Source organism: Erythrolamprus reginae, chromosome 3 (genome assembly GCF_031021105.1).
Source record: "Erythrolamprus reginae isolate rEryReg1 chromosome 3, rEryReg1.hap1, whole genome shotgun sequence".
NCBI classification, from domain to species: Eukaryota; Metazoa; Chordata; class Lepidosauria; order Squamata; family Dipsadidae; genus Erythrolamprus; species Erythrolamprus reginae.
The window spans coordinates 19,627,019-19,648,250 of NC_091952.1; positions in this window are offsets into that span (position 1 = coordinate 19,627,019).

Consider the following 21,232-nt stretch of genomic DNA (forward strand, 5'->3'; position numbering starts at 1 on the left):
GGAATCTGCTGTTGAAGGCTCCTCTGACGAAGAAGACAGGAGTGACAGGGAGGAAGAGAGTGTGGCAGACAGCTCAGAAGGAGATCAATTATCTAACTCCTCCTTGGATTCAGAACAAGAGTTAATGATACAGCCACGCATGTGGAGAGCGATGCATAGGCAGCAACAACTGAGAGATTATTATCAAAGAAAATGAGGCCACCTGTGGTTGGGTGGGGCTGTGGTAATTAGTTAGGCTGCTATAAAGAGCAGCCTGTGGGTTTGGCCATTGTGGAGGATTATCTGATCGTTGTGTTTCGTGCCTGCCTTGCTGACTTCGACCTTTGTGTACTGATTTTTCCCCGCTTTGAAACTAAACCAGAGCAAAGTGTGTTTCACTTTGTGAAAGAAGAAGGACTGTGAATTGCCTCACAGCTGCAAGCTAAGTATCACAGAACTGATAAGGGACTTGTACAAATTACCAGTTTGTTTGGAGACCAGTGCTCTTTGCTATACCAAAAGAGGGCTTAGTTTAAGTGAATTTTCATTATGAAGAACATTGTTTTGAATTTTCAAACGTGTGTGTGTGTCTGAAATTTGTATCTGTGAATTTTCGGGAGGATTTTACCAGAGACCTCGACAGAACAATTATTATTATTATTATTATTATTATTATTATTATTATTATTATTATTATCCTTCTGCTTCTGCTTTTCCTTCTCCTTCTGTTCCTTCTCCTCCTCTGCTCTCTTTTATGACTTTTATTTTGTATCATCATGGTCACCATCACTCTTGGATCCCCCACAGTGGTGACTCAAGGATGATGCAGCAGTTGGCACAGGTAATCTTTTCTAGATGTGACAGGATAGTTGGGGACAAGGGCCCAGGAGAAGAGGAAACAGGAACAGGAGGAAATGGCAGCTCTGGCGGGCTATATACCGTGTTTCCCTGATAGTAAGACACCCCCGATTGTAAGACGTATCGGGGGTTTCAGGGGGGTCGGCTAATATAAGCCGTACCCCGAAAGTAAGACATATGTCTTACTTTCGGGGAAACACGGTGGTATTGCCGCCTCCCTCTCATCTAGCTGCCTTCCTTTTTTAAGCGGGAAGAAGGGCGCGCTTTCGCTGCCTTCTTCCGGGACCGGGGAGGGGAGCTGTGAGGGAGGCGGCCTGCTGAGGCCAGCCCGCCGGGGAGTTTGGCTGACGGAGGGACGAAGCCAGACTGCTAAGCTTCGGCTCGTTAGAGGGAGCTGTCGGCTGGAGACGGCGGGGCTTGCTGCAGCGAGCGACCTGCTCCTGCCTTCGCTTTCGCCTCCTCGAGAGCCAGTGAAACTTGCCGGCGGAGCTGAGTTAGCCGCAGGGAGGAAAGAGGCGGCTAACTCAGCTCCGGTGGGCTCCTCAGAAACGGCCCTGCAAGGGAAGCCGCCCGGCCAGAGGTAGGAAAGTCCCCACCCATCCTTTGCCCGCGTCTCGAAGAGGGGAAGAGAAGGGACTGTGGTGATGGTGTTGGGGGGGGGTGCGAGATAAGTGAGTGAGCCTCGAAACCGCTTGTCGCCTTCGCTTCCACGGGGCTTTTGAGGGAAATAACAGTCCCTCCTGGGGGAGAAGCAGGGGACAGGCTCTCGGAGCCCTTGAAAGGACCCCCCCTTTCCACCCCTTGTTGCCCGAGACGAGGTCGGGGCGCTTCCTTCCCATTGGCGCTCTCTTCAGATCCTCCTCCCCTCGCTCTGGGTGAGCAGCGCGGCGTGGCGGCGGTGATGGAGGAGGAGGAAGAGGAGGAGAACAAGGGCGGCTGTCGCCCTTGAGGAGGCTGCCCTGGAGCCCTGAGGTTGAACTTGGAAAAGGGCTCATGAGGCTCCTGTCCCACGGCTGCCCTTCTGGACTCTGGGGAGATGCCGCCTTCGGGAACGCGACCCTTTCAATTTTTTTCCAATATAAGACATACCCCGAAAGTAAGACGTAGTGGGGCTTTTGGGGATAAAAAGAAAGTAAGACACTGTCTTACTTTCGGGGAAACACGGTATATATTGCCCATGGCAGCAAATATCAGGGCTTGAATTTCCTGCCGAAGACTCGGCAAATAGGGGCCAACCCGGCTATGACCAAGACACAACAATTACAATCACAATTATCATGATCTATCAAAGAAAGTGACAGAAAATCCAAAAACAGAAAGAGATTGTATGGAGAAAAAAGTTTAAAAAGTTGCTTTAAACAATCTTCAAAAGCAGATCCTTTCCCTTCTTCTTTTCTCATGCCGTTAATCAAGCCGTTCAAAGTGACAGAGGGAGGTTTTCTGCTTTCAGATTTGCAAGATGAATATCTTAGCACACCAGACAGGAAACATGACTGGATGAGCTACTTTATTGTAAGACTACATGAACGGAATCTTTCTCCTCTCACTTTTAACTGCCTGGTCCATTAGGGTAGGTCCTCCCTAACTTTCTTTCTTTGACTATTCAGCCACGGGTAGAAGTGGGGGGCTGCTGCCTCTCTTGCCTGATGCTTTCCTAGTTTGGGACCGTCTCCTGCCACACACCTCCCAGGGACCAATAAGATCACATAGGATTGGCTTTCTCCAGGTTCGGTCGACTAAGCAATGCAGGTTGGCAGGGATGGAGGGAAGGGCCTTCTCTGTGGGTGCCCCATCTCTATGGAACCAACTCCCGCCCCCCCGATGTCCATACCACCCTCCAAAAGGCTGTGAAGACCTGGCTTTGCCGGCAGGCCTGGGGGCCATGAATATTACCATCTGTCACGGCTGAATTGTGTTGATAGCATAGGTATGTATGTTTGGTTCATTGGATTGTTTACACAATTCAGGCGTGACATCTCCAGTCTGTCTTTGCCAGTCTGTGCGCGCCACCATCTTTTAAAAATAATTTTCCACAATATTTTGGCTCTCTGAGCATGCGCAGAAGGAAAATTGTCCCTCTGTGCATGTGCAGAAGCAAAATCGTGCTGCACAAAACGTTGCGATGTGTACGCAGTGCACCAGCTTCTTTTTCTACCCTCTGTTCTTTTGGAAAATAAATTATTATTAATAAAGTAAATTAGAGATAATGTGTTCAATGGACTGAAATATTTTAATTTAAATATCTTTTTTCTTTGTTTTGTAGATGTGTTTGTGTTAATATTTGTTTGTATGTTATATTTACATATATTTTTGTGTATTGTTCTTTTTCATGTTTATATTTCAATAAAAATTATTATTTAAAATATTTTTTAAAAGGAAAATAAATTAGCATAGCAATAGCATTTATTTATTATTTATTAATTTGATTTCTATGACGCCCTTCTCTTGAGACTTACAGACCGCTTCACAGTGCTTTACAGCCCTCTCTAAGCAGTTTGCAGAGAATAAGCATATTGCCCCTAACAATCTGGGTCCTCATTTTACCGACCTTGGAAGAATGGAAGGCTGAGTCAACCTTGAGCCTACTGAGATTTGATCTACCAAACTACTGGCAGCCGGTGATCAGCAGAAGTAGCTTGTAGTACTGCACTCTAACCACTGCACCAACAAGGATCAAATTGATCCTCCCCTCCTCTTTGTGACAGCCTCTCAAATACTGGAATAATGCTATCATGTTTCTTTTTTAAAAAAAATTTTTTATTATTAAAATATAGACATATACATCATATATACAACGTATGGTACATTGCAGAGCATATCACATACAATATGTGAAAAAGAGAAAAAACAAAAACAAAAAACAAACAAACAAACAAAAACAAAACAAATAACAGTATCAGCGAATAAGCGGGGGAGTTGTGTTGAAAACGAAAATTAGATCAAGATATATTTGCTCATTACCATGTTTCGGATAGTTTGTCAAAAGTGTTAGATGCCAGAATTGCAATTAATATAATGTTGAGAAGTTAACAAATAATAGTAAATTTACATAGTTAAATACATATAAAGTCTCATGTAATAATATTAGATAATAGATTACTTTATACCAGATTTGTAGCAGTTCAAGCTTATTTTTAGTTTTACATTCTTAAAGCCTATTGGTCTCGTTTTTGCTTCTTAGCCATTTATAGAGAGGGTCCCAACAATTATTAAACGTATCTAACGGTTCATTTCTAACTAATAGGATCAGTTTCGACATTTCTGCGCAGTACATTATTTTTCTAATTATTACTTCATTTGGGGGTAGCTCTTCATTCTTCCACCACTGCGCATAGGTTAGTCTTGCTGCTGTGGTTAAGTGAATGATTAAGTGTGCTTGGGGTTTCGATAGATTTTGTCTGATTATACCCAATAAAAAACATTCAGGGGTTTTGTCAAGTGATAAATTTAATATTTCTTCGATCCAAATTCCAATCTTATTCCAATATATTTTGGCTTTATTGCATTGCCACCATAGGTGGAAATAGGTACCCAATTCTTGTTGACATTTCCAACAATTTGGTGAGAGTTTGTTGTTTAATTTGGTTAACTTAATTGGAGTAATATGCCATCGGTAAAACATTTTGACCAAATTTTCTTTATAAGAGGTGGCAATAGTCAATTTATAGTTCCTAGTCCAGAGTGTTTGCCATTCCTCCTCTTTAATCTCTTTTTTGAGGTCGAGATTCCATTTCTTAACATTAGATTTTGTGTTGAAGGTGTCCAATTCATTGTAATTTAGATAGCAGTAAAAGTTTTTGATTATCTTATCTTGGGGGCCTATACAAAGCTTATCTAACAGAGCATTTTTCCTTATCCCGGAATTTTTTTTGTCTTTGTTAAATTTAGTTTGAATCTGAAGGTATTCCCACCATTCCACTTTTTGGCCCAGATTTTCAAGTTCTAGCCTTGTTTTAATTGCCCCATTTGGGTTTAGAATGTCTTTATACCTTAATATGTTATTTCTCTTATGTAAATTAGGGTGTACATAGGCTTCTAAAGGGGCGTACCACGTGGGAATTCCTTTGTATAGTTTAGTTTTGATTTTTTTCCAAGTGCCAATAAGCGATTTCCTAATCAAGTGGTTAGAGAAGTATTTGTGGGTTGTCGGCTTTTCGTCCCAGAGATAATAGTGCCACCCTGAATGGAGGTCGTGACCTTCTAACTTAAGAAGTCTAGTATTTGTTAGACTCATCCAGTCTCTCGTCCAAGCTAGAGATGCAGCGATATAGTAATCCTTCCAAATTGGGAGAGCCAGTCCACCATCTTCTTTCTTTCCTTGTAAATATTTTAGTCGGATTCGGGGACGGTTGTTTTGCCAAATGAAATTGTTAGTTAATTTGGTCAAATTATTGAAAAATTCCTGTTTTAATTGTATAGGGATTGTTTGAAATAAAAACAAAATTTTGGGCAGAGTGTTCAGTTTTATGGCTGCAATTCTCCCAAGTAGGGAAAGTTGTAAATTCCTCCATTTTGACAGGTCTGCTTGTATTTTGTCCAATAATATATCATAGTTATTTGATTTTAAGCTAGACACTCTGTTTGTCAAATTGATGCCGAAATATTTGATTTTTGTGACAATTTGAATATCCATTTTAGCAGATAAAATATCTTTCTGTGCTTGTCGCATGTTTTTAGTTAGAATTTGGGTTTTAGTTTTGTTTATTTTAAGGCCTGCCACTGTACCATAATCTTCCAGAACTTCTAATAATTTGGGACCTGAGTCTAAGGGATCTTCTAAGATGAATACCAGGTCATCCGCGAAAGCTTGAAGCTTATAGGTTTCTTTCTTACAATTTAATCCCCTTATATCTTCCTTGTCTCTAATAATTCTCGTTAATACTTCAAGGGTTAAAATGAATAATAAAGGGGACAGTGGACATCCTTGTCTTGTGCCTTTGTGTAGAGAGATTTTTGTTGATGTATCTCCATTAAGAATAATATAAGCTGATTGGACAGAGTAAATAGCTTTTATTGCGTTAATAAATTTGGGGCCAAATTCCATATATTCAAGCTGTTTTATCATAAATTTCCAAGACACGTTGTCGAAAGCCTTCTGGGCATCAAGAAATATTAACGCCACTTGTTTCTCATTATGAGCTTCATAGTACTCCAGCGTGTCTAACACAATTCTAATGTTATTCTTTAGTTGTCTCCCGGGGAGAAAACCATTTTGATCTGAATGTATAAAATGATTTAGAAATCCTTTGATTCTGCTCGCTAAAATAGAGGTGAAGATTTTGTAATCGGCATTTAAGAGAGAAATCGGGCGGTAATTAGATATATCTGTATGGTCTGTGTCTTTTTTTGGGATTAACGCTAGGTTTGCTTCTGTCCATGAAGTTGGGATTTTACCTCTGTCTAGTCTAGAGCCTCATTTAACGTCTCTAATAGGGCCTTTTCCATTTCTTTAGGAAGATCTTTATATAATTCTTTGGGGAGTCCATCCGGACCTGGTGCTTTGTTATTTTTTTGACTTTTTATTGCTTCCTTTAGTTCTATTTCGGTGATCGGTTTATTGAATGTATTGACCATTTCTTGTGGTACTTTGGGTAATTTAGCCTGTTCTAGAATTTCTTGGATTTTTATATCTTGAGTATTGTTTTGTATAGTATCAGTGTATTCATAAAGTTTACTATAGAAGTCGCTAGCAATCATTTTTTTTCTTTCCAGGTCGTGGCATGGTTCCCCGTTTTTGTTTTTTAGACAGTTTATAAGTTTCTTTTCTTTTTGCTTTCTGAGCTTATTGGCTAACCATTTGCTAGGTTTATTGGCGTTCTCAAAGTTATATTGGTTAGTTCTTTTTATTTGTTGTGCCCAACAATGCTATCATGTCACCCCTAGTCTTTCTTTTCTCTAGACCAGTGTTTCCCAACCTTGGCAACTTGAATATATTTGCACTTCAACTCCCAGAATTCGCCAGCCAACCAAAATTGTTTCTTTTTTGAAACCAACCTGATTTCTCATAGATTTTAAATTCCTGGCTATTACTCTTAAAGTGAAGACATAAACCCAACCCTGGTGCCAACTCATCGAATTTGCAGAGCTACAGAATTCTGGTCGGTGAATGTCTTTGAAGAGAGAAAGAAGTAGCCAGTTTCAACTTGAAAGGGAGAAGCTTCCAAACCAAAATCTAAATATTTGGCTATATTAATGAAGCTTAGTGCAGGAGATGCTGAATGGGAGTAGAAAAAAACAACACCTGGCGCATTTCCATTCATGATCATTATTTGCTGCCTATTTGTATCTTATTAGTTGCCTCCTAACAAATTTCCTCGGTGATATACTGACTAGAAAAGCAGACAAACAAGAGCCATAGTATAAAAACCAATGAAAACAATGCTGCTTTAAAATAAATAAATAAATCAGTAAGTAAGTAAGTAAGTAAGTAAGTAAGTAAGTAAGTAAGTAAGTAAGTAAGTAAGTAAGTAAGTAAGTAAATAAGTAAGAAGGAAGGAAGGAAGGAAGGAAGGAAGGAAGGAAGAAGGAAGGAAGAAGTAAGTAGGTAAGTAAATAAAAAGTAAGTAAGTAAATAAGTAAATGAATGGTCTCTTGTTTTCTACCGTGGTGTCTTAACCATGACTAACTAACTAACTAACTAACTAACTAACTAACTAACTAACTAACTAACTAACTAACCAACTAAATAAATAAATAAATAAATAAATAAATAAATAAATAAATAAATAAATAAATAAATAAATAAATGGCTGGAGACCATGCTATATGTTTTGATTTTTTTTTTAAAAAAATCTTTGTTTACCAAATATATTTGCAGATATCATTTTTGGCTTTCTATGTGGCTTACATTGAACTGTTTAATTTTGTTGTGTTTCTTGTTTAAGATGTTCAATTCAAATAGCCTTTGTCCTAAGTTTTCATTAACCAAGTCAATACACATGGGTGCCTTATCAAGGAATTATACATTTGCATTGATCTATATATAATTAATAATGTAATGCAATGTAATGTAATTTAATGTAATGTAATGTACTACACTACACTATAAAACATAACATAACATAACACAACACAACACAACATAATATAGGAATGGAACAGAACAGGTCAGAACAGAACAGAATAACAGAGTTGGACCCTAGTACAAGATTTTTTTTTTGTTATGGCAAAATATTAATTGAATACCAGAAGTCAATAAAGAAGTTAAAAGTGGGATCAAAGATGAAGTATTCAATTCAATTTAACTTTATTACAGTCATAGACTTGACACTCAGCAAATATGCAACCAAAAGTTGCAAGATAAAATAGTAAATAACAGATAGAATCCATATGTATACTGTATATATGTGTGTGTCTATGTATGCATGTTTATATATATATAAAGTCTGCGGAGAGGGGCGGCATACAAATCTAAATAATATATATATATATATATATATATATATATATATATATATATATGTGTTAAAATGTTTTCAGCTGGAATTTTAAAATTAAGGGAGACTAGGATGGTCCCATTTCGGCCTTATTAGGCCTCATCAGCTAGCCACACCCCTTTCTTTTACTGGGATTCGATCTGGTGAACTCTGCATTGTAAAGCAGAGAACTAGCAGTTAGAGCTATTCGATCTGAATCCTTCCAGCTCTGTACCAGGGAGGGGCTATATGTTTTTCTTAAGTCGGATCACCCTGGTATATTTAAGGAACGTCACAGCTCCTTTTTGCCTCTAGGCCCAACCCAGGACCACTACAAGGCAGTTAATATATTTATAGCCGACAACTATATTCTGTATGTGTTAAAATGTTTTCAGCTGGAATTTTAAAATTAAGGGAGACTAGGATGGTCCCATTTCGGCCTTATTAGGCCTCATCAGCTAGCCACACCCCTTTCTTTTACTGGGATTCGATCTGGTGAACTCTGCATTGTAAAGCAGAGAACTAGCAGTTAGAGCTATTCGATCTGAATCCTTCCAGCTCTGTACCAGGGAGGGGCTATATGTTTTTCTTAAGTCGGATCACCCTGGTATATTTAAGGAACGTCACAGCTCCTTTTTGCCTCTAGGCCCAACCCAGGACCACTACAAGGCAGTTAATATATTTATAGCCGACAACTATATTCTGTATGTGTTAAAATGTTTTCAGCTGGAATTTTAAAATTAAGGGAGACTAGGATGGTCCCATTTCGGCCTTATTAGGCCTCATCAGCTAGCCACACCCCTTTCTTTTACTGGGATTCGATCTGGTGAACTCTGCATTGTAAAGCAGAGAACTAGCAGTTAGAGCTATTCGATCTGAATCCTTCCAGCTCTGTACCAGGGAGGGGCTATATGTTTTTCTTAAGTCGGATCACCCTGGTATATTTAAAAGAAAGGTTTTAAAGAAAGTAAAAGAAAGGGGTGTGGCTAGCTGATGAGGCCTAATAAGGCCGAAATGGGACCATCCTAGTCTCCCTTAATTTTAAAATTCCAGCTGAAAACATTTTAACACATACAGAATATAGTTGTCGGCTATAAATATATTAACTGCCTTGTAGTGGTCCTGGGTTGGGCCTAGAGGCAAAAAGGAGCTGTGACGTTCCTTAAATATACCAGGGTGATCCGACTTAAGAAAAACATATATATATATATATATATATACATATATATATATATATACACACACACACACACACACACACACACACACACATACATACATACACACACACACACAAATACATATCTCACTATCTCACTATGATGAATATTTGCGACAAATCCCCACTAATGCTGTTTTTCTGCCTCTATATATCAGGTTATACATTAGATCCCTTCTAACAAAATGAATAGCAATAGCAATTATATAGTGCTTTGCAGTGCTTTATAGCCCTCTCTAAGTGGTTTACAGAGTCAGCTATTGCCCCCAGCAATCTGACTCCTTATTTTACGGACCTTGCAAGGACGGAAGGCTGAGTCAACCTGGAGCTACTGAGAATTGAACTGCCAGCAGAATTAGCCTGTAAAACTGCAGTCTAACAATTGCACCGCCATGGCTCTTCACCTCATGTCCCCATTATATCCCTAGGGAAAATGAACCATGCAAAGCATGCTAATATTGTTTTTGTCCTATGCTGCTAATTCCTTGTGTGCTCTCTCTATCCACTGAGATGGGAATTCCCTTTTTTTCAGTGAGAGATGAAAGGAAGAGCGCTAATAATGCTAATAATGTAGTCATGGATTTAGGTAGCTTTCTTGATTTCTCTTTGCTCACTGAAAATTACTCAGGGCATAAGGTCTAAGTCCCTGTTCCCATGGGACTAGATTCAAATGTGTTTTGTAGTTTTATTGAGGAAGAATCGCACAATCTAATCAGAAATGAGAAAGAAACATTTTCAGGCAAAAAAGAAATAAAATAATCTTGAAGGAATAAAGTCTGCCTCGGGTTGAGCTTGGCATCAAATCTACTTGCATAGTTTTTGTGACACCCAATGGAAATCGTTTACCATTGCCTTCTTCCATGATGGTCCCTGCCTCTGCAAAAAAAATTGTCTAGTTGCTGCTTTCATGTTGGAATTGATAGGAATTTCTGCTGAGGACAATGTTGAAAAGATTGTATCTCCTCCTTTGGAACAATAAAGATTGCCCTTTTAGGTTAATTTGGAGGAGATACAATCTTTTCAACATTGTCTTTCTTTGGTCTCCCAAGAGACAGAGAACTTCAGTTCCAACCAATGAGATAATGACATCATCCCAGGCATGTTAGAATTTGCAGTTTGGAGTCATGGGTTTGTAAAATTATTTTTGCAGCTTTTGGAAAATAACCAGCTCCTCAGCAGAAATTCCCATCAATTCCAACATGAAAGCAGCAACTAGACAAATTTTTTTGGAGGGGCAGGGACCATCATGGAAGAAGGCAATGGTAAACGATTTCCATTAGGTGTCACAAAAACTATGCGAGACTTTATTCCTTCAAGATTATTTTATTTCTTTTTTGCCTGAAAATGCTTCTTTTTAATTTCTGATCAAAATTTCCTTTTCTTGCAGCCCTTATTTCTGTACTGTAATAATAATAATAATAATAATAATAATAATAATAATAATAATAATAATTCACAACAATAATTATAACAATGTTACAATGGAAAAAATCTAATATTAATATTAAAAACTTCCAGTGTTAGAGCATTCACAACTTCTGGAGGCAAGCTGTTCCACTGATTAATTATTCTAACTCTCAGGAAATTTCTCCTTAGTTCTAAGTTACTTCTCTCCTTTTTAGTTTCCACACATTGCTTCTTGTTCTACCCTCAGGTGCTTTGGAGAATAGGTTGACTCCTTCTTCTTTGTGACAAACCCTGAGATATTGGAAGACTGCTATCATGTCTCCCCTGGTCTTTCTTTTCATTAAACTAGCCATGCCCAGTTTCTGCAATGGTTCTTCATATGTTTTAGCCTCCAGTCCCCTAAGTTTCAATACAAGTCAGCCTAAGTATTCATGATTGAAATATAGGCACTTTCATAGCTCTGTCACTTCATAATAACCTTAGATTGCTTTCTTGATTGCAATCACCTTGGAGCAAAAAGCTTATCTCTTGTCTTGATACACAGTTTTGCTCACTGATGGCATTACTTTGGTACTGCTGTTATCACCACATCAAAATACCCCGGGAATTACAAATCCACTATCGTGTTCAATTATCAATGGCTCAAAATACTGACACGTTTTGTGCATGAACAGGAGCAGATTTTTGGGTTATATTGCCAACAGAAGGGGGAAAATAACCCTCGGGCTTTCTAATTCATATCTAATCAAGACATAAAGGATTTGCTACGTAGAGAGTTACTGTAGCCTATTCAATATTCAGTAGCTCACCTTATTAAACAAAAGGGCTGTTTATACTTTCTTCTTACCTTGTCAAGTTGTCTTTTTCAGTGCTATGTAGTCCCAACTCATTAACAGAGTAATGTGTTGCAGTTCCCCCAAATAAATAATAAATAAATAAATCCCTAGAACAATTGTAACAACCTGAGGCTAAAGAATAATATTCCAAAATGATTTTATACAGTACAAATTGTGAGCATTTCGGAGAGGTTATCTAATTTTAATTTTTAAAAATGCCCCAGGCATTTATTTTAACTTTTTTTTTTAAAGCACTGGAGTTTTGTCATCAATGGGTGGCAAACAGATTATCAGCCTGTCAGCTTCTCTGTGTCCAAAAAAATTATCTACATTACACAAATTAATCTGTATTAGTGCTATGTACCACTAGATTTCAGCTAGAAGGTTGCGAGTTTGGGGCTACTTTTAATTTTCCATCATTCCTTTATGACAAGAGTGGTTAAAACCTAAGTGTAAAATTATTCCTTTGGGCAAGAAGGAAGGGGGGGGGAAAGAGAATTTTCTTTTTCTACTGGCGATTTTGAGAAAATGCTCTTCATATTCCAGAGCATTTGTTGCTGGAAAATAGCTTCTATAAATTGAACAAATTCTGGTTCCTCAGCCCCTTTCACCAGGCTCATATTTCTGCCCTTGAGTTAGTGAACTCCTGGGTTCTACCATCCTCCCTTCATTTGTCTTTACTTCTCTTGTTCAATTATTTAATCCTGCCTTTATTCATCATGTGGTCTCAGTAAGACCACACTTGGAATATTGCATCCAGTTTTGGCCACCACTATATATATCAAATTCAGCAAAAACATGTCACACACACACAAACACAAACACACACAAATGTTGAGATGCCAAAAAGAGTGCAGAGAAGAGCCACAAGGATGCTTAGGGTTCTGGAGGCTAAAACCTATGAAGAATGGTTGCAGGAATTGGATATTTCTAGTCTAGTGAAAAGAAGGACCAGGGGAGTCATAATAACAGTGTTTCAATATTTGAGCGGCTGCCACAAAGATATTTAATACCTATTTTCCAACGCACCAGAAAGCAAGACAAAAAACAATGGATGGAAATTAATCCACGGAGTCTTTGGAGAGGGGTAGCATAATAAATAAAAACATTAAGGAGAGAAGCAAAATACATTAGCAATAGCACTTAGACTTATATACCACTTCATAGTGCTTTCCAGCCTTCTCTCAGTGGTTTACAGAATCAGCATACTGCCACCAACAATGGGGTCCTCATTTTACTGACTCAGAAGATAAAGGCTGAGTCAAACCGGATCTGGTCAGAATTGAATTGCTGCCAGCCAGCAGAATTTGTCTGTAGTGTTACTTTCTAACCACTGCGCCACCAACTAAGGAGAAATTTCCAAATGGTAAAAAAAATTAACCAAGGGAATGCCTTGCCTTCAGAATCATGCGTGGGATAGAAAAGGTGGATAGAGAAAAAATCTTTTCTCTATCACACAATACTAGGACGAGGGGGCACTCATTAAAGCTCATAGGTAAGAAAGCGAGGGCAAATAAAGGGAAATATTTCTTCACCCAGAGAGTCGTTGGTTTATGGAATTCACTTCCAGAAGAGGTCGTGACAGCTGTCAGCTTTGATAGCTTCAAGGCAGGATTAGACAGATTCATGGATGCCAAGTGTATCGGTGGTTATTGAAACGGATGTCTATGTGCCGCCTCTATGTTGGTTGAGGCAGGCAGGATTCCCTTGAGTACCATTTATTGGGGGTCAAGGGAAAGGGAGGGTTTTTCCTTCTCTTTCTGCTCAAGATTCCCATGGACAATTGGTGGGCCACTGTGTGACACAGAATGCTGGACTCGATGGACTTTGGCCTGATTCAGCATGGCTCTTCTTATGTTCTTATGTTCTTTAGAAGTTGTGGCTGCCCCATCAATGGAGGCTATTAAGAAGAGGCTGGAAAGCCACTTGTCTCAAATGGTATAGGACCATGATGGCAAACATATGGTACCTCACCTACAAAAAGATATTGATAAAATTGAACGAGTCCAAAGATGGTGGAAGGTCTTAAGCATAAAACTTATCAGGAAACGCTTAATGAACTCAACCTGTATAGTCTGGAGGACAGAAGGGAAAGGGGGGACATGATCGAAACATTTAAATATGTTAAAGGGTTAAATAAGGTTCAGGAGGGAAGTGTTTTTAATAGGAAAGTGAACACAAGAAGAAGGGGGCACAATATGAGGTTAGTTGGGGGAAAGATCAGAAGCAACGTGAGAAAATATTATTTTATTGGAAGAGTAGTAGATGCTTGGAACAAACTTCCAGCAGACGTGGTTGGTAAATCCACAGCAACTGAATTTAAACTGGGATAAACATATATCCTAATATAAAATACTGGAAATAATATAAGGGCAGACTAGATGGACCATGGGGTCTTTTTCTGCTGTCAATCTTCTGTGATTCCACAGGTGGCACTTAGAGGCATATATCTGAGGGCACAAGAGGCATTGCTCTAATTCAGCACCGATGCACATGTGCCTGCTGGCCATCTGATTTTCACCCTTCTGGGGGGTGGAGAATACCATTTTTGCCCTCCCCAGACTTCAGGAAAGTCTCCAAAGCCTATGGGTGGCAAAAATGTTCATTCTGGTAGGCCTGTTGGGCTCGTTTCTTGCCATCCATAGGCTGTGGAGGCTTTCCTGTAGCCCGAGGAGGGTGAAAAACGCCCCAACGGACCAAGTGGAAGTCCAGAGGTTTCAGTGAGGCCTGCACGCATGCACAGGTGAGGGGCAGGGCAGGTTTGTGTGCACATGCGTGGGAGGAGGGCATTGCATTATGGATGTGGGCACAGGCATTTGCGCTATTTCATACACACACACACACACTTTTGGCACCCAAGCTAATAAAGGTTCACCATCACTGGTATAGGATCTTCTGCTCAAACAGACTTGGACTAGAAGACCTCCAATATCCCTTCCAACTCTGTTATTTTGTAAGATGTGAAAAACATCCATCTTAAATGGAAGAAGCCAGAGGCTGTAGCTGCAGACTGAAAACTGTGCAGGATGCCTGTGGTGCAATGTGCTTAGCACATGACGTGATAGAAATAAAATGACAGGGTGGGAAGGGGCCTTGAAAGTCTTCTAGTCCAACCCCCTGCTCGAGCAGACGACCCTATACCATTTCAGACAAGTGGCTCCAGTATTGGAGCACACACAACTTCTGATCAAGTATATGCAAAGAAATATACCTCATCTGTTTCTAATATACTTATATGATTAGCATGCTATTGTACTTTATATAAATGAGTCCCATATTTTCTTAATCCATACAAAGTTTACATCTATAGGCAGTCTGCTTATTGGTAGAAAATATAATTGTATCATCAATTAATTGAGCCACACTGTTATTTTTCCAATAACAGTCAATACTTGTTGTGGTTAGCTCTGGCCCAGCTCCTGCCCCAAGGACTGTGGATGCGGGGGAGACATTCACATGCTGCAGGCCTGTTTTGCCCCCCCCCCCGGGGTGATTCTGCTGATGAAGGCTCCTCTGACCAAGAAGACAGGAGTGAGAGTGTGGCGGACAGCTCAGAAGGAGATCAATTATCTAGCTCCTCCTTGGATTCAGAACAAGAGTTAATGATACAGCCACGCATTCAGAGAGTGATGCATAGGCAACAACAACTGAGAGATTATTATCAAAGAAAATGAGGCCACCTGTGGTTGGGTGGGGCTGTGGTAATTAGTGAAGCTGCTATAAATAGCAGCCTGTGGGTTTGACCATTGTGGAGGATTATCTGATCGTTGTGTTTCGTGACTGTTTTACTGACTTTGACTTTTTGTGTGCTGATTTTTCCCCACTTTGAAACTAAACCAGAGCAAAGTGTGTTTCACTTTGTGAAAGAAGAAGGACTGTGAATTGCCTCACAGCTGCAAGCTAAGTATCACAGAACTGATAAGGGACTTGTATAAATTACCAGTTTGTTTGGAGACGAGTGCTCTTTGCTATACCAGAGGAGGGCTTAGGTTAAGTGACTTTTCATTATAAAGAACATTGTTTTGAATTTTCAAACGTGTGTGTGTCTGAAATTTGTACCTGTGAATTTTTGGGAGGATTCTACCAGAGGGCCCGACAGAACAATACTTATCTTTACAGACATGAAAAAAGTTTGCTGTAGGATTGGCCATCGCTAGTTCAAGAGTTTTTTAGACATGGATCTCATCATGTACCGAAAATTAGTGTTAATGGTAGCTGCATCCTAAATAACCATGGATAAATTTATTTATTTTGAGAGGAAACAGGTTTAGAAGCTGCAATGGCTTGGTCATTACTGAAAAATTGCCTTACAGCAAGCGCATCAACTGTTAGAAATAGGATTATTGTTGGGAGAATTTGTCCGTTTCATTTTTTTAAAAAAATTCTCATATTTCTGAATATGTCTAGTCCAGTTCATTGTATCTAGTAATTTTTTCTCTCCCCACCAAAGTTTGCATTAAATTGAATGTTCTTTGGACCTCATTTTATCCAATTTTGATAAAATGGACCTCATTTTATGAACTTTAGGAGACATGCATAATTTGCTTAAGATATAGATTTTGCAATTCATATCTCTGATGTTATGTATTTCTTTCAATTATTCTCGTCAACGCATGCATGTAAAAATGCATTCCCCTAAACAATTCCCATAAAATAAATCTGGTATATACTTTGCTGTAGTATATATTTTGCATTGTTAAAAAAAATAATTTATTGGTTAACGTTGCAAAATTGAAGGAATTATAAATGTTGAATGAAAACTTTCATTTGAGTTTAATCATGGGGCAAAAATGTAACACTAGGAAAGTCTGCATTCAAATGCAAACTTAATAAGTATTTCTGTTCAGCCCCTGCAACATGATTCCCGGACCAGAGTTATATGACTGTTTTTGGATGTGAGCCATATATTTTGACTTTCCATATTCCTATAAATGGTTAATGGGACCAAGAGAAAAATTTCATTGCTTTTCATTTACATTTTCTTAACGCTGCATATCATTAACACAATCACTCTCTAGAAATGCATTTAATAATTTTCTGTTTCTGTCACATTAAGCACTGTAATTTACTCACAATTTCGTAGGACTATCTCCAAAGTTTTGGGAAGCTTATTCAGAGTAGAGGCCTCAGATGCACATCTTGCAGTCTAGGCTTCCTGGTTTGAGTGCTTAGCTGTGGGGTTGCCCTTTGAATTTCCATAGCATCTCAGAAGATAGTAGTGTCTCTCTGAACTTGTCCCACCAAGCAGAGTCAAAGCTGGATAGTAAATGCATGGGAAACTATCCCAAACTCCCAGGATTGCTGAAGAACCACTTGCATACTATTGTCAAGGAACTACATGGATATATCCTCAGAATTGCCAGAATTGACGTTTTCTCAGAGGAGATGCTACCAATAAACATAGAGGGATTTTGTGAAATTAATATACTGTGTATCCAGTGTCAGAAGAATGCTGAATTTGTATAATCCAGTGCCTTGAACTTTGAAATGTATTATATAAATGAGTATATATGATAACTACATGAGTCTCTCTCTCTCTCTCTCTCTCTTTCTCTTTCTCTTTCTTTCTTTCTCTCTCTCTCTCACAGCTAAGAGAGAGAGAGAGAGAGAGAGAGAGAGAGAGAAGAGAAAGTTAAAAGAGAAAAAAGAGAAAAGAGAGAGATATTGACTTATTAAGGACTTTAATTGCAATAGTAAAATCTAATACAAACTAAAAGAAGGAAAGAATATAAAGAACTGAAAGTTGCAAAGAAGACGATAAATAAGCTATATAAAAATAAAATAAAAATAAGAATGTAGTAGAGAGAAAAGAAATATAGAAAGAAGTAACTGCCAAAGAAGTGACTGACTTTCATCACAAGTATAAACAATTTTATAACTCTTCATCTCCTGATATAGCATATATATAATACTAAGCTTGATCAAATACACCCACTTTATATTCCTTCCTTTTAAATCAAAATAATCTTACCCTTTAGTCCACTCAGTTTATTTCTCATAGTGATGTTAATTAATAGAATTTTTTGTTTCATTTCTTCTCTGTCCCTTCTAACAAGTTTCTTTAAAAAACTTCCATAAGCCTTTTAAAAAAATAGAGTTGTTTTCTTAGGAATAATCTTTAATATAAACATAGGCGCAGCAGTTTCCACAGATACAGCAGGAGAGATGCAAGAGGCATCACAATGTCATGATGCAAGACTGTACCTTTTGTACATTCATCACACTATCCTAGGTGCATTTGCAAAGGTGTGATACTGAGAGATGATGTTCATCATACTGACAAAAGCTGGAAGAGCCTATAAGGGCAACTGTGCAGGAAAGTGATTAATTCACAATTTTATTCAACCTAATTGAGTGTTTATCTCCTGTTGTAAGCCCAACTGCAATTAGTCTACATCGGGGTGTCAAACTCAAGACCTGCGGAATGGGTCCGGCCCATGGGGTGCTTAGATCTGGCCTGTGGGGCTGCCCTGGAAGTAGTGAAGAACTGGCTGTGGAGCCTCTGCTAGCAGAAATGGAGCCTGGAGGGTGGCATACAGCCCTCCTGAGTGCTGTTTGTGTTGGCAGAGGATTGTAGGAGGATGTCACAGCCAAAAATTGAGCTTGGCAGCCCATTTTCACCAGCAGAGCATTTGCATCACTACAGGTGCCCCAACATGAGTGGTGTTGAGCTGGCCATTCCCCCCATGCTTCCTACCCCCACTGAAGTCAAACACAACCCTAGTGCAGCCCTCAATGAAATTGAGTTTGATACCCCTGGTCTACATGAATCTCTTGCAGGGAAAGAATTGTTATCCAGCTGCTCATCTACCACTACATTATTGGTGTGGGGAACAATTCACAAATTGGGGAGAGGAGATAAAATACCAGCAAGTCATTGCAAAGGAGGGTGGGGAGATAAATTTGTCACTGCAAGCTGTACTTTGACATCAAAGCACCATCATTTTCTTAAAGGTTTTCTCCTTTGCCTTCTGAGCTGACAGGAATCTATTTAACCAGCAACTCAGAGAAATGTAGCCTCCAGCAATGAGTTCACGTTTCATGCAGTTTTAGCAACAATCTGTATTGAATTTCACCTGATTTCTTCCCTCTGCAGTATTTCATGTCTCTTACTGTCTGTTTGGCAGCCTCTCCTCTGGGTATTTGTGTGTGTACACATGTAGAGGGAGAAATATCATTTCCCAACATAGTTCCCAACTTTCTGGTAGGAGGGAGAGAGAAGATTTTTCTGGACAGATAATTTTAGCAGAAAAATTATTAGGACTAAGTAAGCCCTTCGAAAGAGAACATAGGGGTGTTCCTTGTGTGGATTATTAAAGCAGCTACATCTCTTCCCAGATACCTGGGTCTGCTTTGGAAGCTACTTTGAGCTGTTCCTGGAGACATGTGTATATACTTAGCCCTTATAAAGCCCTTCATGGCATCGGACCAGAATATCTCCGGGACCGCTTTCTGCCACATGAATCCCAGCGACCGGTTAGGTCCCACAGAGTCGGCCTTCTCTGGGTCCCATCGACCAAACAATGTCATTTGACGGGATCCAGGGGAAGAGCCTTCTCTGTGGCGGCCCCGACCCTCTGGAACCAGCTCCCCCCCGAGATCAGAATTGCCCCCACCCTCCTTGCCTTTCGTAAGCTCCTTAAAACCCACCTCTGTCGTCAGGCATGGGGGAATTGAGATATTCCTTTCCCCCTAAGCCTATACAATTTATGCATGGTATGTTTGTGTGTATGATTGGTTTTTAATAAAGGTTTTTAGTCACTTTAAATATTAGATTTGTTTTATGTTGATTTATTATTGCTGTTAGCCGCCGGGGTGGCATACAAATCTAATAAATAAAATAAAATAAATAAATAGCTATCAGCTGGTTTACAGAAGCTTCCAAAACAGCCCCATGAGATTGGAAAAAAGATATGGCTGCCTTAATGAGGTGCTTTGTGGCCTCTTGTATTCATTCCAAAGTAATTCTTCCAAAGGGAGAGGTTGCAGAGTCCTATAAATGATGCATTTTTTTAAAAAAATGATGAAATATTTTTACTCAACCTTTAAAATCAATTTTGAAGCCTGCCATTTGTGCCTTAATGTGGTTAGGTTAGGTTAGGTTTATTGGATTTATATGCCGCCCCTCTCCGCAAACTCGGGGCGGCTAATGTGATTAGCTGCAGCTCTTTAAATTTCAGACAGGAAGCTTTTCCAGCTTCCCTGGGACTTTTGTAGGATTGAATATAACTCCCTCTCCATGCAGAACAGTTAATCCTTTGCTGTGTGAAGCTGTGTCTTGAAAGATGCATTTCATACACATCAATGGTGGGATTCAATTTTTTTTAACTGCCAGTTCTATGGGTGTGGCTTGGTGGGTGTGATGTGGCTTGGTAGGCGTGGCTTGTCAGTAGGGGTGGGCTACTGCCCGGACGGGTGGGGGACGCAGTGGCGTAGTGAAATTGGAGCTCCACCCCAAAGAACCCAATTTGCACTGAAAGAAAATGCAAAGCATCCTGCATAAGCCACACCCACAGTGCGGCAGTAAAAATTTTGGCAGCCCTTCACTGCTTGGTGGGCATGGCAAAATCTCCATTCCTACTCCACTCCAGGGGAAGGTTATTGCAAAATCCTCATTTCTTCCCAATCAGCTGGGACATGGGAGGCAGATGGGGGTGGGGCAGATGGGGATGGGGCAGATGGGGGTGGGGCAGAGGTGTATTTACCGGTTCTCCAAACTACTCAACATTTCCGCTACCGGTTCTCCAGAACTGGTCAGAACCTGCTGGAAGCCCACCTCTGATATACATGCACAATATATGGGGGTGGACAAAAAAATGGAAACATAATAATAATAATAATAATAATAATAATAATAATAATAATAATAATAATAGGATTTATAATCTCCTCAGTTAAGGGACATTTTTCTTTCTTTTTTTTGTTAAAAAGTTTTTCATTTATAAAACATTTTAAAAAACATAACATATACATCACAATATAACTCCGAGTCTGCGGAGAGGGGCGGCATACAAATCTAAATAATAATAATAATAATAATAATAATAATAATAATAATAATAATAATAATAATAATAATAACCCAATACTGACAGATTACAAAAAAGAAAAGGTACATGATGGTCTATTCAGTATTTACATTGGTTGTTCCCCTTAACCCCCCTCTATTAATTTTCCATTATCTGTTTGAGTTTTAATTATTTTATAATTTCTCCTTCATACTTTTCTAGCCTTTAACCTTGGGATCTTTCTCTTGAGATAAGTCAAATCTAAGGATACTAAAATATCACTTGATGAAGTTGTCTGGGAGACAGGGAGAAACCAGTTCTCTCCCTTCCAGTCATACCAGCTGCCCAGAATTGTAAAAAATAAATAAATAACATTAAATATAATGAAAAGTATGAGATTTTTTTTGATGAGATTGTTATGGATAGTGGCTTTAAAAATAGTAGTGAAAATATTTGACTGGTGTAGAAATATAGCTATCACCTAACACGTGTTGTTTGGGCCAGGTCTAC